Here is an 18160-nt window from a genome sequence, read left to right as displayed (position 1 = left end):
TCCTGATTTTCGATTTGTTTGACATAGAACTTAACTCAACACATCAATTTAGTTCTGACCGGGCCCGATACATAGGTCAAAACAAAATCATCGAGGGGCCCAGATATCGCTTCTAATCCTAGAAGGAACAGATAAACTTCGACTTATATGTTTGCTCTACTACTTGTTGAATTACACACAAAAGCACGGTTTATAACATCGAGTTACCAATGCGTTTTCGAGCAATCAATGCATAACCACGTCATAGGCAACAAATCATATCTCTAGGTTTGAAGACTTATATGATATTATCATCTCACGATCACTCGAGATAAATTCCATGAAGTGATACAAGTGAGCGTGGGTTGAATCCAATACTCAGAACTTATGAGCACTCATGAGTGTTGTAGCCCCGCTTTGTCTAACATCTAAGACCTCTACAAGCCAACCCATGACAATCTTGATTCATATCTACTTCCAACATATGACCAACTGTGGAGAGTTTGAATAATATGATATAAACCATAACATAATTATTCTGGAAGTCAAAACATGCAAAAAAAGAAATAATAGTAAACGATTGACAAGAGATAGCAACACTTTACTCATAAATAACAGCTTTTATTTATCATCAAATGTGAATTACATTTTACAAATTTCAAGATCATCTAACTACTAAAACTAATACCATCCTTCAGCCCTATGCTCTAAGCATGCTGGAGATGCTTATCCCGAGTCTATGGTTTGTTGCAGACCGGATCTGGAAACCTTATGTGTTTAGGATTCTAAGCGTACAAATATACTATTAGGACTAGCATGTAAACGTTTTAGAGTGATAAGGAGATTTATACGTCTATTGTAAATAAAGCTTTCTTATCTTAAATTCTCGCCCGGTACACCGAACGTCTGCTTGGATGTACAAAACGTTATGGTGAAGACTCATAGAGAATTGAGTAAATGGAGGAAATGAAAGGCTTATGATAGTGAATGACACCTATCGGAAGATATCGTAAGAGTGGTATCTTTCCTTCAGATTATGTCTGATAAAATAACGGAACGTTTAGAGGAGTATGGTATGTCTGAAGTACACCTTCGATTGGCAGGATGATGGAACGATTGGTGTAATTCTTGAAGTTTTCCCATTGTCTGGAATTTCCATCACCAACCGATTTGAAGTAGAATTGATGAGTGAAGATGCGCATGGAAGAAATCCTAGTAGATTCTAGGAAAATTTGTATGATTAATTGGACACATTAGTATGTGTTAAATTGTTTGGTGATTTTAGGACTTGGGGACTGCGAGACAATACTTGGGACGAGTATAAGTAGGTGTGAATAGTAGTAGAGATCTATACTACTGGAAGCACAAGACTCACGCATGGATCAGGGAAAGTCACAAGGTTACCAAGAAGCTAGTGATTGGTTCCGTTTTTATTCAAGTATGTCGTTGCCATTGTTTCGGTAATGACTAAGAAGATGATTGATGTTCTGACCCTAGTGGTCATATCAAATTGAGTCCGACTACGACGATTTTGTTACGTGGTTCAGAGAACCAAGTTCGATGTAACATCTGACTTAAGTCAAAAGATTGAAATCAATGCGATCAATGGAATCACGCTCGTTGTTAATATTGTAGCTAGAGATGCTACATGCTAAAATATGATTATATCACATTAGAATATGAAGGAAGATATATTCGATTATGGAATTTGACTCTAAGAGACTTGAGTCTAAACGTTGCTTCATACGATGAGAGGTCATTAGAACATGACCCATCGGTCTATTGCAATAGATAAGGGAAAGTACTTATCCTAAGAAGAAGAAGGAATCCTCAATAAGGATTTATTTTGTAACTCGAAGGTTACGGTTGAAAGTCCAACATAGTACGAAGAGTAGGTGCAAGATTGAGCATCACGGTGATTACTTAGGATGGAAGGATGACGTATGGAATCATTATACAAGTCCTATTTCATTGATGTTTCTAGGACGTAATCATCCTAAGGGGGAGATAATTGTAACCCCCGTAGATCTGGGCTAGTCAATTTAGAGACAATGAACGTCAAAAATGACTTTTTGATGGAAGACTATTTAGAAGGAGTAATCTTAACTAAGTCGTAGTACATGTTACAAGGATTCCGTACATATAAAGAACGCCGAAATCCGAGTTATAACGAAGAAGTTATGACCTGTCGAAGTTTCACGACAGCATCGGCTCGACACAACGCGACGTAAATAGTGAATTTACGTTAGAGCGACATTTAGCCTTAGTGATCTAAACGAAAATTATAGAATACGTTAAACCGAGAGCGTGCATAAAAAGAACGTCTAAATCTGACTTTGTATGAGGAAGTTATGATTTTTCTAAGTTTCAGCTTAGCGGTATGCAGCCCAAAGTTTGATTATGAGATCGAGTGATTTTTATCCGAAATAATCTAAATGAGAATCGAAGATCTCGTCGATAGTAGTGCAATGGAAGAAAGATAGACGAAAACGAATGTCGGATGAAGAAGTTATGGATTTTTAACGGACTTTTCTAGTCCCGACTTGTTAAAACTAATATAATAAAAATAAAGTCAAAATTTGCTGAAAAAGTCTAAAAGATAGTTGTAGAGCATAATCTCACATACGCATGGATATAAAGAACGTTGAAAACAGAGCTCGTACGCGAAAGTTACGGAAGTTCAAAGATTGAGGCACAAACTTCGAGGCTGAGCTGGAGGGGAACGTCATGCTTTCCTTCAGGGAACGCAGCGCGTTCGGAGCACCAGACCCTGTCCCATCACCTATCGAATCCGAAGATCGTAAGCCATGATGTATGTGGGAACGCCCTGCGTCCGGGCCTCTTCCCAACCCTATAAAAGGAAAGCAAGGCCTTCGGGTTTTGTTGCTCAATTCCTTTCCTCTCCTCCGTATTACCTCGTTTTACGTGCAAGCTATACTCTCGAAGCCCCGGTATCATCCTGAGACCCGAAGCGAGTCCCGAAGCCCTAAAGATCCCGAGAAGTAAAGTTTCCGAGCCGAAACTCTGCCCGCGAGAAACCCGGTTTTTGTGAAGATCTCCCGGTTTCAATGAAGAAATACTACTCTTAGAGCCGTAGTGCTGCCTGATCATCTTCTGATCAGGTGAGTGTGTAGTTACTTTCTTCTAACACATAAATACTAAAAATTTGCTATGAAATACGTGCTATGTGTTTATACATTGTTTGTTTACTTGAGACAGATATTGAATGAATGTTCTATACAAGTTTTTTTTATAATTTAAACTGTATATGTGTTTGCATCTACATATGTGTTGGGTAGAACATGAGTAGTTGAAATAGTTGATATGAGACGAAATGCTAAGAAGTTTTGATGATATTGATGTGATAGTTAACTAGTGGAATAAAGATGGTGACCACAGACTGTTCTAGACAATTCAATGAAAAAGTTAACAGGTTTGTTCTAGTTAATTTTGAACTCTATGTGTTCACTTGGTGTTATGAACTCATTATGTTCATGAGGTAATTTTGAACTCTATGTGTTCACTTGGTGTTTTAAACTCAATGTGTTCATTAGGTATTTTCGAACTCTATGTGTTCGTTTGTTGTTTTGAACTCATTGTGTTCATTAGGTATTTTTAAACTAGATGTGTTCACTTGGTGTTGTTGAACTGAGTGTGTTCATTAGGTATTTTAGAACTAAGTGTTCACCAAATGTTTTGAATTGAGTGTTCACTAGGAGTGTTTGGACTAGGGGTTCATTAAGTAGGTTGAACTAAGTGTTTACCAGTTGTAATTTGAGGACCTTGGCAATGATGGACTTTATGTCAATTCCTTAGGTCAATCCTTAGGAATGAACGAGTAAAGGATGATTGATTCTTAGGGTAAATCCTCAATAAATAAAGAAGATAATGGAGATGGGTAATTGGGTTGATTGTTTGATGATTAAAGATAATAATTATTTATCGTGGGTTGAAAACCCTATATGCTCACCAGGCTCCCAAGCCTGACCCACTCAGTTTTCTTTGCATTACAGGTAACAACACAAAAGTATAAGTTGGTGGACTTGACGAGAGATTTTGTATTATAGATCAGTAGTTATAAATAACTGTTGTAAGGTCTATTTTATATTGTTTATGCTTTTGGTTTGTATCGGAACATGACATCCCGAGATTTTGTTATTTAATGAAAATACATTTCTTTAAAGAAATGCTTTGATAAATTCTTATCATATTTTGTTTTGGGAACAAATTCCGCAACTCTTTTAATCAAAGGATTACTTTGATTTTATAAAACAAAGCATAAACAAATCGGTCTTTTCTGACTGTGAAAATAGGGATGTCACATTATCCATTTTGGCAATCTCATTTCTCTAGCACAATCATACACTTACACATAAAAACCCATAAGGTTTTTGATATAAACTAATCAGAAACCATGATTTTAAAATGTCTAATTTTATGATTATATATCATTATCACCATGACATATATGAGTTTCCTATCAATACCTACTTCTTTCTATTATTCTCTTGCACTTCACCCACATGCACTTAAAATCCGATAGGTCTTACGTAAAAACAACTTCAACCAAGATTTTATTAGTTCTATGTTTATGATTGCAAGTGTTGTCAACATCTATGTCTTGACACACCACAAACTTTACCCTGGTTCTGGTTACGAAATGGAATTTTCTTGTGAGGCAATCTTGTTCGTAATTCCAGTGGATAGTATTTCAATATTTGCAATATTGGAGGGTAGACTTAGTGAATATGAAGCTGCTAAAAATTATTAACATGTTTCTAAAATGCAAGCAGCAAATCGGTCTTTTGTTTGTGAAGAATCTTTATGGGAAAATGACGTCATCATAGTTTTATTCTTACCGTTAAATAATTGATACACTAGAAGGTTTTTATTGGACCATTTAAAACATGATAATGGGCATGTTATTTTAAACGATTATTTTGACGTGGGATTGGACATGCATTTAAAGAGTCACTTTAGCTTTCTCTTTCCAATTATTTCAGGACTTTTGAAATTCAAAATTCTGGACCTTTGGCGTTCTATTACCTATAAATCATCAATTCTTACCCTAATTCCAATTTTACGCTCGCAATTTCATCAATAGAACTTTTCAGAAAAATCCTTGCATTGTTCAGTGTTCCAATACATTCACACCAGAAACCACATTGTCACACCCCAAAACCGGAACGGTGGAAACGTTCTGGGGTGGATGACGTCATGTCAAGTATCACAACACATGCATTATAGTAATCAAAGTAGAAAAAAACATTGCATTAATAGTAATAGTTTACATGGTTTACATACAATACATCAAAGTAATAGAAGTAATAATATAGGAGCAGCTTGGCACAAAACCGTCTTCAATAGAAGCTCCTGGAATGTACCTATCTAAAGCTGACATGAGAATACAAGTTATTTGAAAAGCGAGTATCAACATTTTTACAAATGCTGGTGAGTTCATAAGTATTTAGTGTCATTTTATCCAAATAACTTTAATGAAAGTGGTAGTTTTAGAGTGTCCATTACGTTAGTGTCTTTTCCAGAAAATCCTATATTTTCTTTGATAAAAGCAGTCTTCTACCAAGACTGGACGGAGTTATGTGGTAAAAAGTAGTTTTCTCTTAATCTCTATCACTATCAAAATACAGAATTTGATTATTAAAGAAAGCAGGAGGAATCAGGGAAAATAACATATGCCTCAGCAGTGAAGACTGCTGACTAAGGCAAGAGGAATCATAGACTCCAGGAGAGTATCGAACGAACGACACGCCTGGCTTAGTCTAACAAAAGAGACACAGACCCCAGATGGTACCAAATGAAAGGTACGGCTAGCAAGGTCTAAAAACAGAGGATACAGACCCCAGACAGTATCAAATGAAAGATACAGCTAGTAAGGTCAAAAACAAGAATACAGACCCCAGACAGTATCAAATGAAAGATACAGCTAGTAAGGTCTAAAACAGAGGATACAGACCCCAGACGGTATCAAATGAAAGATACGGCTAGCAAGGTCTAAAAACAGTGTGACTCTGATAGTGGGTTTCCAACATACAGTGTAAAATACAGTGTAAAATACCGTTACCTTAAGGCCATGAATTATAAGGTAACCTGGGATACTCGTAACCATACTAACCGACACTAGAGTACCTGACGCCCTACAAGTGTCTATAAAATGTGACATTTGTGACCCCTTGGCTTGGTAGGCCGTGGACTGTAGCTAGCAGTCAGGGTGCGGGGGTGTCAATCCCGTATAGATCTATACACACAATGTCCGCTCTCCCTACAGGAGACTCTGGTTACCAACTAGACGACGGAGAAGGTCGTGTCCCGAAGATGCATCCAAAATAGTGGGTAGTGGGTTTCCAATATAAGTGCTGAACTAGAGGTAGAGACTCATAACTGAACTGACTAGAGTAAACCTATATGGCTATGCTCGCATACATAATATATAACTAATGAATCAAACGACCTTCGGACGGACATCCGATCCCACCAGACCACATCTCAACGAAGAAAAGGAAATAGGGCGGACAAACCTTCCTAAGTCCTTCAATCATTATTTATATGCATCTATACAAGCACAGACATACATCTAACTACGTCTGAGTGTGTAACAAGTGGAAACATATCATGAAGTATAACCAAATCGTGATGTATAACCGAATCGTGTGGAATACCGAATCGTGAAGTATAAGCATACAATGTGGAATAACCGAATCGTGATGTATAAACGTACAATGTGGAATAACCGAATCGTAAAGTGTAAACGAATCGTGAGGTATGACCGAACAGTGTGGATTAACCTGAATCGTGAAGTGTAAACGAACAGCGTGAATAACCGAATCGTGAAGTATAAGCGTTACCAAATGTAAGTGTATCACGAAGTGGAAACGTTATCAAGTAGGAGTTTAAACTATGTAAAAGCGAAGCAGCGGTAACTAACAAGTAAGAGTATATGACATGAAAGAGAACTTTGATGAAAACCTTGGAAAAACCTTTATACTTAAGAAAATCACAACTTGGTATTCTTTGGTAAAATAAGTTTGAAAACCTTTAGAAATTCTTTGGAAACCTTTCATAAACCAGTTTAAAATGAACTTTGATAAAACAGTATAAGTAAGAGTTTTTGAACAAGTGAAAACATTTTAGAAAACCATTTATAGTATCCTACTCGGTAAAACAGTTTACAGTGTGGTAAATCCTTGTGCATGTGGGTTATCAATCGCATGTGATTGGTATGATAACTGGCATGTTTAACTTGTATTCCCCCCTATAAAACATGTAAAAACATTTAAAAGGTTCATTCAGGGGTATGAACTCACCTGGTGTAAGTGGATCCGACGAAGGTGCCGGTTGGGTGCTCGGTGTCAAGTAAAGACTTGGACACACTTAGTGACCTATTTAACATATGACAACATATGTTCACATAAAATTAGTACATTTAATACTAATTAAACAAGTATATGCTTCCTAAGTGCAAAAACAATTTTAATTAAGCGTTTGGGGTGGTCCGAGTAACATCTAAGGGTGTGTATGGCCTTGATAAGGGGTTTACTCTCCTAAAACCCACTTTATATGAGTTCACGGTTGGGAGGCCATATTCCCCATGATTTTATGACCGTAAACTCATGGGAGGAGTGTTTTAGGATGATTTCAAGTCCCAAATGCTTCTAGAATTGGGTTTAAGTAATAAACCTAGGCTATAGGGGTGTTTAGGGTTCCGAGAGTGCACTCCCTTGGAGTTTACGGTCCAAATGACCACTCCTTGGGAGTTTACGGCCGTAAGCTCTATGACTTGGCCGTGAACTCTCATACACCCACAAATCGTTGATTTTAAAGCCCTTGATTCAATGCTAGTAATTTCTAATAAAGGTCTAAGGCCATTTGGGGGATTTAAACTAACATTTGGCATGGTTTGGGGGTGTTTACGGCCTAGGCATGTGCTTGGGCCGTAAACTCCTTTTTACCCCTCATTTCTTAGTGTTTAATTGTTCCAAACCCGAAATAACAAGTCCCTATTTTATGTCTTAAGCCTAAGGGTGGTTTGGGAGTGTTTGGAACTTGAATTTACAAGTTTAGAGGGTGTTTACGGCCTAAGCATGTGCTTGGGCCGTAAACCCTCTTTTATGCCCCAAAATTGATTGTTTTAAGGTGCAAACACTACTAGGCTAAATCCCCAATTAATTTCCAAGCTTGAAGGGACAATTTCGGGTCATTTTGGCCTCATTTAAGGGGTTTACGGCCTAAGGAGGCTCTTAGGCCGTAAACTCCATTTCAACAGCTTATAGGGTCGATTTTTGGGGTATAATCACAAGTCATGATGTTTAGAATAGGTTAGGGTAAAGAGACTTACGTTTTGGAAGCGGAAATTCGCGGTTTTGAGTCCAAAACGAGCTTTATGAGAGAGAGTATAGAGAGAGAGAGTGAAAAGGGGTGGAATGAAGTCCATTCCCCCTTATATATGGGTTGGAGTTGGAGCTCAGTGGGAATCTACCCGATACTGCCGTTAAACGGGGCTTTTGGTCGCACCCGATTGAGTGGTCGTAATAAAATTAACTTTTTCCAAATTAATATGGAAATGTAACTTAAGTGTTTTTACTTTATTTTATTACGACGAATAACGACATAGAATATAAATAAATAAAACGTTTATTTATTTTACGGCCTCAAATTAACGGAACTTTTATAACGTGGAATATTTCGTTAACGGTAACGGGGTAATGTAACGGAATAAACTATGGGTTGTCACATCATCCCCCCGTTAGAGGGAATTTCGTCCCGAAATTCAGGTCTAGGCAAGGTAGTAGGTATTAATGATAGAGACAGGAGGGTACTTCCTATTCGGTTTGTCCTCGCATTCCCAAGTGAACTCTGGTCAGTGTTTGTCATTCCGACAAACCTTCACCTACGGGATGCGGATTCCGTCCCGTTTTGTTAGTGGGTTACGACTGGTGTATCTACGAGGTTAGGGTTCTCAATGGTTTCTATCTGGATGAGTGGGATACGAAGAGTGACGTCGGGTAAACACTTATCAAGTCTAAGAATTGGATCGATCTGGTGTGCAACTTGTGGAATATCCGGAAGTAGTAGTGGTCTGACGAGGGTTGGACCAAATCTCCGCGAGGATTCTCAGATGGTCCTAAGCTCTCGGAAGGGTAGAGCTTTTTGGTACTTAGAACATAGTGTACTTCTATGGCAATATCACCACTGGCGTGATCACCATTCCGAAGTTCCTAACGTTCTCTCCCATATTGGTAGTGTAGTCCTTCAGGTTGGTTCTTAGGAAGCTCAAGTTGTCCTTGGTTTCGCGTTTTCCTGTCAATTGGGTTTTAGAGGCTTTCTAGGTCATCGAATGGGTTGCGTGTCTACGGTTACCTGTCTACTGTAGAGTGTCTATCTCAAGCTCGTGCAAAATGAACCTGCACAATGAATCTTGAGATATTCCCAACGGAAACCCTCAGGGTCAGGGAGATAGGGTTTCACTAGATGAGTATTGGACTATCTCGGGAGGTGGTTCTACTATTTCTGTGTGAGATAGCATTGATGGAACACCTAATAGTCCAATGAATCTCTAAGAATTTAGTTTATTCTAGTGCGGAAAGCGCATGCTCCTGCATAACCCCTCGACTAACACCAAGGCTGGTGTTAAGTCTATAATCTCTTCGGGATCTGGGTCATGAGGCTTAACGCAGCTACTTTCGCACTTTGATCAAGTATTCTTGGCTGCAGAGGTTATCCGGTGGTTCTCGGTATCCTAGTGTTCATTTCGGAGAATGTAGTCTATCGTCTACAAGGCGACAGTGACTTCCTCCATGCGAGAGGGCAGAGGATCTTAGGCACTACTAGTCTGTAATAGGGTGGACGAAGTGCCTGAGTAGTGCGAGCATCTACTGCAACTACTCTTCCGAAGGTTCTGAGTTTTCCTGGTCTAGGTCAAATCTAGTGAGTATAGGTTCCCGTCACTCGGAACTTTAATCTCTTTACTAACTGAGGGTGTTAGCTACTATGTGGGCTTAACCGGTATGACAGCAAATTTCAGATCTGTGGTCATTATAGTAGCTCAACCCGCAGTGGTTCTCTTGACTCCAGCTCCTATTTTATGGAATAGGATGAAGGGCTTTACTATGAGGTTCGTGGTAGAGCTCATACTCGGCTTAACCACTAATACTTGGTGTATGCAGGCCGTAGATAATTGAGGTCGGCAGGACGTTCAGTTGTGCGACTCCACCCCAGACCCATAACCCAACGAGGAACAGGGAGTAGGGAGGAAACACACATCTTAAATCTTTTTGATCTCAATTATATACCACCTTTACGCCTACGCCTATACCCGGTTATAGTGGTCATTCCTATGAGTTCTATTCTCTGGGTTCACGAACCTGATGTGCGAGGTGCGAAGGGTCTTTCTGGGGAATCTACGAGGTATGCTTCGGATGGTCATTGTCTTCTGGAGTATCTTGCAATGTCTTTCGCTTCAGTTTCCATATGACTAAGAGGGGTTGGTCAACAGCACGCGGTACCCTTGTCCTTGGTACTTCGGAAGGTTTGAGATAAGAGGGACGACTGACGGATTGCATTAGGTTTAATCATTTGTGTTATGTTTTAGGTTCGGAAGAACCTTTATTTGTCAACATGGCTATGGAGAAAGTTCTTTTTACACAACACTAGGGATGTACACATGGTTGCACGAAGTCGAACCATGATCAATAGAGTCGTCGAAGTTGGCATACCTCAACATGATATAAAATGAGGATCGATAGAGTCATGCGCCGAACAGGCACACAAGTTCTAGGCATCTCAGGTTTCGTCCTGTGTATCACTGCCGCTGATACTTGGACCGATAGAGTCGACGCGGAACTATAGAGAGTCCTAAGTGTTTCCGAGTAGAGTACCTTTTCATGAATGGATTCTCACAAGGCATTTCTATAATCGTCTAACATATACTAGTCATGTATAATTAAGGTGGGGAGGACTGTTGACTGAGCGACTTCGCCCTAAATCCACAACCAAACAAGGAATTGGAAATGAGGCGACATTCACTCACTCTAGGTCTATCCATCTTAACTATACATGGCCGTAACGCATATGTTTAGCCATTATAGTTTTACCTAATGAATTTTAAATTTTATAGCAGTGCTGCGACTTTCACCTTAATGGGGAAGTATTTACATTTGAATTAGCATTTTAATATTTTGCGTTAGTTATCTGAGATTGAGAGACGTACCAAAAATCTACCGGGTTCCTTGATGCTTCTCCTTAAGCAGTAGAGTTAGGCTCCCCTGTGTCTTTGTTGTTTCCTTCAGTTGGGCAATCCCTTTTGAAGTGTCCAATCTCACCACATAGATGACAAACTGGGTCGGTCGTCACATTGGTGATTGAGGCAATACGCTCCACCGGGGTTCTGCATACGCGAGCAGTATGCCCCTTCATGTGGCACCTGGCACAATAGAGTTCCCGACAGCCACCATGATGGTGGTAACTGCACTTGCTGCAGTGGGGAAGGTTTCCTAGGTATGGTCTTCTTGAAGTCAGGAGGGAAGGATTGACAGGGGTATTGACTGCCTTAGCTCGTTGCCCTTCAGAAGGTCCTTGAGCCGAGGTACCTCCCTCCTCGAACTTGAGTTTTCTCTTTAGTGGATTCGGTTGAGGTTCTTGGGTGGCTGGGTATGCAGGTGTTGGTTGCTGCTGTCCATTGCTAGGATCGGAATTCCCAACTGGGCCCTTGCTAACATTGGCGTTGTTAGCATTCAGGTGAGCCATGACAGCTGCTACGGCTGCCGAGACTGCAGCTTGTAACGTAGCTTCATCGAATAAGAGAGGAGGTTTCTTGCTTGTGGACTGGTTACGCTTCCCGTGCCTCGGGTACTGGTTGTCTGAGTGTCGACCTACATCCCTATGATGTAGTCCTGGTAATCAAGGTAGGTGTATGAGTATCGAAAAAAGGCCATAAGATGCGAGTCGTTCCTACTAAGTTACCTTTATGCTGGGAAAGGTTTCACTCTCCGGACTGGAGAGATTTGAGAACAGTTCGGAACAAAACCGCGGAAAGAGAGGCTTATGAAGACTTATGGCTAAATACTCTCAATAGAGGTGCGGGGATCCGCTCTAATCGTGTTACTGGCAACGGGAAACGACGATTTACCTAACACATAGCGTGAGTAGTGTAGCCACTAACTCACTAAATTTGTATTATTTTATGGGTGTATTAGCGTGACGAACACGAGGAAAAGACACTTCTCGGGTTCCATGTACTGGCTCCCTCTGTCTGCCTCGTATCTTTGACTGGAATCGGCGTTGGTTTCCTTCGGGTAGTTACCTAGGGTTCTTTTCTCATGAAGACATATTGAATTTCTACTCCACCTTACTCCCGAATCCTACTCCGGGTGTCATCACTTCATGATGGATGACTGGAAATTTCAGAAGTTTAGGTGAATTTCTCACCGATGTCCCTAAAAGGATATAGGCACTTGGTGAGTTCAATAGTCTCAACCCAGTTCATTTATTTCCGAACAGGAAATCTTCTCAATGAATCTCTTCTGGGTCTGCATCAACTCTTCTGTCAAGCACTGAAGTGGATAGGGTTTTCTACAGGGTTCGTGCGAGAATGGAAATGTCTAAAGAATCCTAAAAGATTATTAACATTTCACTGGATGATCCATATCGAGTCCTGCTATGATTACACAGGGTATACAAATCATATATAGCTTAGATCCGATCGGCCTTCGAATATGTGATACTACTCTATATCCACATCCCAACTAGGAAAAGGAAGTAGAGCGAAACCGCACATTCTTAGCCTATGGGATCCTTATTATATATAACCTTGGGAGTATACCCTCTGTAGTTGTAGGTATATCAATAAGGATCTTTTTAGTTTTTCACACAAGGTTATCTATGTATCCTAAAATACCCCTATGGTATTTTAATTTCTTGTTTGTTTCTTATCTTCTGAATAAAATTCTAGGATTAGTGTGAGTCTTTTAGTGTTCCAAAATACTCCTATAGTATTTTGACTTTATTTTTGGCTCTAGCATTCCTGGTTGGTAAGTTTCAGACTTGTTGCAACACCACTATCACTCCCGAGCACATGTTCATCGCATCTCGAATCACTACAAGAAAAAGACCCTTTTACGATGCGCAAACCACGACACTCCTTGATTTGTGTTACGCAAAAGCGTGTGACATTAAAAGAGTGTCATCTCTTAAAAAAAATTTAAGGATTTAGGTCGCGCATTATTGCGTGCCCTTAAATTAGTGTCTAACTAAAAAACACGGAGGGCACCTATACTAAAATGTGTGTCGTCTAAGGATGTCGCTTTATAAATTTTAATGGAACGCGCGTTTTCCAACCTTTGATAGCTAAGCGGGAACGAAATCCTCAAAAATTAGAAAACTCCGCCTTTTTCTCATCTTCCTTCGTTTCTACTTTTCTCTTTTCCATGGTTTAGCTTAATGAAGCTCTGTGAATTCCATGAGTTATCGTTATGAAGTATGGAATGCAAAGCTTGATTCTCGTTTGTTTCTAATTTCCCATAGATAAATCAAAACAACACAGACGAAGAACCCTAACGTGCGTCTTCCTTCTTTGTAGTTAGCGGGAGGTCTTTTATTTTCTTCTAAAATCCCGATTCTCTCATTTTTTCTATTGAGATTGAGGTTTTTTTGCTCCCGAAAATAGAACTTACAAAATCATTACGATTGAGGGCTCTATGATGAAGAACTAGGGATTCTAAGCCCAACAAGGTTTCCTCCTCTCCTTGAATTCATGTTTTCAAAACCTAAAATGAAATTTAGGTTTCTATCTCCTATTTTAGAGTTATCTTTTTAAATCGTCTTGTTCCTTCACCCAGCTTGGCTATGGATTCCCGGTATGGCATCACAACCCTGCGAATTGGTTACTCTCGAGCCTACAAGGGTCGTTGAAACCCTCAAGAATCTTACCACAAGGTTTCGTGACTACAGAGTGGTTGAGGTCGTGAACTTGTTATCCACTGCCAATGATGGAACCATGATGCATTTATATACGCAGGTGAGTAATCAAATCTTAGTATAGTCATTAGTAAATCTTTTACGCTGTTTGTAAATCTTTTAAATCTTCTAAACACAATTGATGTTTTATTTCTCTACGCTCCTACAACCCAGGTTAACGCTTGTTATTTTTGGTTGCTTTGTTACTACATAAAACAACCTGGTAATATTTGAATAATTAATCACTGCCTGTTTAGGGATACTTTTTGGTGAACACCAACTGTTTGATAAAATGCCCCAATGAGTGACTCTTGTGTTTTCTTGGACATAACAATGTTGTTGAGCCTCTTGAATAAACCCCTTTATTTGAGAAGTATTGCACATCTTGAGCAGGTAGAATTTGCACATTCGTTTCTTTTGGTAAAATCTTAAATGTATTTTTTTTCTTCTTCCCTGATTGTTGTTTGATTTGCTGTGTTTCAGTTGTTGAACTTGTTAGATGTGATCATTGACTATGCAGAAAGCAAGCAAGTTCCTGCTCCTGAAGAATCACATGTTCAGATATCCACTACAGAGAAAAGGGAGAGACTATTTTTGTCTGGATAAGCAAACAAGCTCCTGCTCCTGAAGAATCACATATGAGACATGAGTTAGCCTCTGAAGAATCACCTGTTTAGATGTGATCATTGACAATGCGGAAAGCATGAAACCAAATAAAAGGAGTTATAACCTTGGAAATGAGTTATAACCTTGCAGTGGATGCTTGAAAAAGACAAGGTCAAAACTAATATGATACACAAATTACGTGTTGCATCTAACAAGTCCTTTAACTTCACCTTTTGCTTTGGAGTTCTATCACCACTACAAACAAGTGAAGTATATTTCTATCTCTTGAATTTCCCTAATTTATAAAACAAAAATAAGGTTGTAAATCTTATCAACGAACTATAGCAATTACATAACGAAGCTCTTCAGCTTGGCCAAATGAGCCAATGATTCCACTCCCTTGACGTGTTAGTCCTTTAGAAAGGCTGAGTTGGCTCGTCATTTTTCTTATGGTCATATGTTGATCTTTTTTCTTTACCAGATAGAATACTGAAGGCTTCATAAATATATTTAAATATATTTAATCATGCCATTATATCTCTTTTAGTCAAGTTGACCAGGATGACCAGTATCTTATAATTTACTTCATTCTTCAAGTGAATATTATTTGTTTGGCTTACAATCCATGAGGTTAAGCACTATGCACAACAGCAAGTAAACTAGGACTTGATTCTAGTTGTTCTCTAGATGTGAATTTTGTCTCCCATCTTTTAAGTGAAATATTTCTCTAAATAATTTTCATATTTTGTTTGCCTCCCTTGACCCTTTCCTGTTTCATTAGTCTAAGTTTATGATGACATTTCTCTTTCTAATTAGCTACTTTTTATAATGGTTATGTGTTGACTATTGATATGTGGATGTATTCATGGTTTTTGAAATGTAATCTGCTTACTCACTCTTCTTGGAGTCAAGGGGTTTTTTGCTACAGTTAAATATTTCTTTATTCCCATTTGGCAATTGGCAAAATGGTCATTTTCACAAGTTTAACATATGGGCTTTGCGACCCATATACCAAACCCATTATGTTTATGACACCATATGTATGTATATATTTTGGTACTCATTTCATGGTTTCATAACGTTTCTAGTCCATAAATTGTCAACTTTAGCAAAAAATTCTCTTTCAAAAAAAAAAATAGCAACAAATATGTTAAATTTCTGAACATGACCATTTTGCCCCCGTATTCTTCATCTCTTTCATTTCCATGTTCAACAAGTAAGCCTAACGAAATTAAGATCTCTCCTTAAAAAAATTGCATCTGATATCTGATATGTATAAAAGATATAGTTGCTCACAATAAGTAATTTTTTACTTCAGATCATTAGAAAGACGCTGATGTATTTCATGTGAATAGCTTTCAAAGTAATTTGTCTACACTGTTAAAAGCAACTCAATTATACTTTTCTTTCTGATTGCTTACCTCTACATATGTCTAATGCAATTTGTTTCTGATTACTTTTCTTTTGGATGCAATGACAAAAAAAAAATCTGAAATTACAATCCGTTATCGCATCAACAATTAACCACTTAAAAATCTATGTAGCATCATCAATCCTTGATCTGTTTTTTCTTAATATTTTGCTTTAAAAAATGATAGGTATATAAAGCCACTGCGAGCTGAATCATAGACAAAATTTGAATTTGAGAACATGATAATAGGACATGCTATACCCTCCAATTTTATCCCTCACATTGACAAATGTTTCATGGAAGCTGCCAATTCGTAAGTGTTATTATTATTATTATTATTATTATTAATCATACTTCTGTTTGTTTTATTACCTTTATATCTTTTTATAAAAAAAAACTCAACTTCTTTTAATTGTATATGTGCAGGGTTTTTTTGATTGGATTCCCATTTGAAAATATTTGTGTGGTTATGACAGATGGTGCTTCTCATGCTGTGGTTATGACATAGCAACGTTCAGTGAAGGGGGGTATTTTGGAGAATGGACACTTCTTGGTGAATACGTTGATTCTTTACATATTTTTGCTTTAGGTGATGTAGTTTGTGTAGTTTTAACAAAGGAAAAGTTTGAATTGGTTATTGGCCCTGTGTCATAGACCATACAAGATGGGTACATGTAAGAAATCCCACAATAACCACAAAAAGGTACTGCCAAGTTTCTAATTCTTTATTAATCAATTGTCCAGGTCAGTATGCAGTTTGACTTAATTGCTCTTGTCACAGTGAATTACGCAATCGTAACTCAGAACGACTTAATGTTTTTGATTTATAACTTATTTGTTGCATTAGTGATGGTTTTCCAGAATTGATTGTTGTGTATGCAATGTCTATTTCATCGCTGAATTCGTGTTAATAAACGTTTGTAGAGCCCTTCTCTCTATTTTATACTTACTCTCTTTCGAATTTTCATTCGATTTTGAATAGGTGAATGCACATAATCTTGCACAGGAGAATGGTGTAAATGATTTCCTTCCTCTTGGAAACTTAGAGAAAGTTGTAAAAGAAATTGATGATCAGCCACTTCCACTTGTTGATGGGATTGAAGATCAACTTGTGGAGTTTTCGTTAGCCATGAGAAGTATGATTGCTTTCATTCGGGTGAAATAAAAGGAGGATGCTTTTGTTAATAATAAGGTTCGTGTCTGATCCTTGTGGTTTATGTCACTCATAAGCAGTTGGCAAGGTTTTAAGAGAAGCAGCAGAAGCTAAAGCTGCTGCTCAACCTGAGGCTATAGAATGGAAACACAAATATGAATTTGAAAGAGAAAAGAATCTGCAATTGGAACAAAAATAAGAACAAAAGCTGACAAATGTTTCAATTTTGATCTAAAAATGGGAAAATCAGAAAGCTCAGGGACCATTTTTTTTATAATTTACCCTAAAACATATTATTATGTGCATTTTATTGAATCTTGAAATTTGATCTGTATGTCATGACATCTTATATCATTGTGCAAAAGCTTTACTAGTATCTTATTTGGAAATCTTATAAGATCATAAATATATTATTATGTGCATCTTATTGAATTTTACATTTGCTCTGTATATCATAACATCTTAACATTATGGCAAAGCTTTACTAGCATCTTATTTTGAACATTTGTAGTTTTTTGACTTACTATTTTCTTAGTAATTGAAGTATATATTCAGAAAACCATTTTTTTGTTTCATTTTAGGTCCAACATTTGCTAAGAATCTTGGAAACTTTGAGCAAAAAGTAGGAGGCTCGGGATCCTTGAAACACTATCCAATTGAGCTTAAAAATGGTGAAAAATCTCAAAGGTGTTGTGGAGAAAATGGGATTTGCTCTCATGTAAGTTTTTGATCAATGTTCAAGTATTGATATTGGTCCAATTTATAAAGTCATACTTAATCTTCTTCTGATGCTTACTATAAGGGCATTTTAGTCATTTCATCAGTTTTATGTCTCATTAGTTACCTACCTAACTTAGTCACTTAACTTATCTAACGATGCCATAACCAGTATGATGCATTTGTTGAGATAAATGAGGTCTGTATGGTGAAGTATGTAGTAAATGAAAAAAGTTATTCCTTTTTTGCTCTGAATGAACTGTAAATGACCATTTTACCCATTTAACATAGATGCATAAATTTCATGCTTACATATTGGGATTTGT

The sequence above is a fragment of the Lactuca sativa genome, chromosome 1 (assembly GCF_002870075.4).
Source record: "Lactuca sativa cultivar Salinas chromosome 1, Lsat_Salinas_v11, whole genome shotgun sequence".
In the NCBI taxonomy this organism is placed as follows: domain Eukaryota; kingdom Viridiplantae; phylum Streptophyta; class Magnoliopsida; order Asterales; family Asteraceae; genus Lactuca; species Lactuca sativa.
Note: the sequence above shows the minus strand (reverse complement) of the source record.